Genomic DNA, 1,266 nt, shown 5'->3' on the forward strand with positions numbered 1-1,266 from the left:
GTGGTCCGACCCGCGCGATCGTGGGGGTTTGGTTTTTTGCCGAGTTCTTTGGTGTTTTTCAGTTTTTCGGGACTTGTATTTTTCACCATTTTGCGTGTTTGACCGTCTTATTTACTTGTACGATTTGCTAACTTGCTTCATACGCTCGTTAACTTCTTTACGGCACTTGGAACTAACCGATAAGTGCAAGTTGACTGACGAGTGCATTCGGTCGCTTGGAGTTGATCGACGCGCGTGTGTTGATTGATGCGTGCGAGCTGATTGACGCGTGCGAGCTGACTGACGTACGCGCATTGACTGACGCGTGCGAACTGATTGAAGCGCGTGCGTTGACCGACGTGCGCAAGATGGTTGACGTGAACCTTCTCGATTCGTCCACTCTTTGATTCGAGTTGTATTCAAGGACCTATAGCTAATTTTTGACGCCTACAGATACCCCCTCCAAAGTGTTTCAGCCTCATTCTTTTATAGATGAGTCTGAAATGCTTTGGATGTGATAGACCCCCACCTTCAATCGGTGCCAGAGGACCTATAACTGGCTTCGGTTCTTGACTTCTCCACTTTTCAGTCTATTCAGTGTTTTGTTGAATAGATAAAGTTCTTCCGGTGCTGTGTTTATCATCTGACCATTGTCGAAATCTCGAACTGAAGTTGGTGAGTTGATTTTTGCTCGTGTCATTGAGTCAACTTTGAACCAATTAGCTGTATCATAACGCGTTGATCGACGTTGACCCTGGGCTACGCGTTGACCGGCATTGACCTTAGGGTTTTGTATTGATCAATGTTAACATAGTTTATACTCGTACGTTTGTTAGAGTCTACACAGTTTAAGCTCTTAAGGCGTTGGAGCGTGACGGTCCTAAATGTTAGGGCTACAGGACTAACTGTTAAAGCTGATTCATCTGTAAATATAGATCTTATCCTGAAGTCATTGGATGATCAAGTCATGAGACCAACTAATAAAGCTGATACGTCAATGACTTGTATTTATAAAATTTTTGGCAAATTCTCAGCTATCAACGGGTTTGATGAGCCTTTACTGACTACCGTTTGAGTCAGGCTAGCATGCAGATTGTTTAAATCCGTTCTTCACATAACGTTGTGCTAAAAGAGTTAACTCTTTTAGTGCTACGATATTGAATACGTAGACTTCATCTTTCTCACGGGAATAGACTACCCGGCAATACGTGTTAGACGCTAACTGACTTAGGATTTTTGGCAAATCCTCAGCCTTCAACGGATTTGACGTGCCTTTACTGATTACCG

This window comes from Asparagus officinalis, chromosome 10, assembly GCF_001876935.1.
Source record: "Asparagus officinalis chromosome 10, Aspof.V1, whole genome shotgun sequence".
Lineage (NCBI taxonomy): Eukaryota > Viridiplantae > Streptophyta > Magnoliopsida > Asparagales > Asparagaceae > Asparagus > Asparagus officinalis.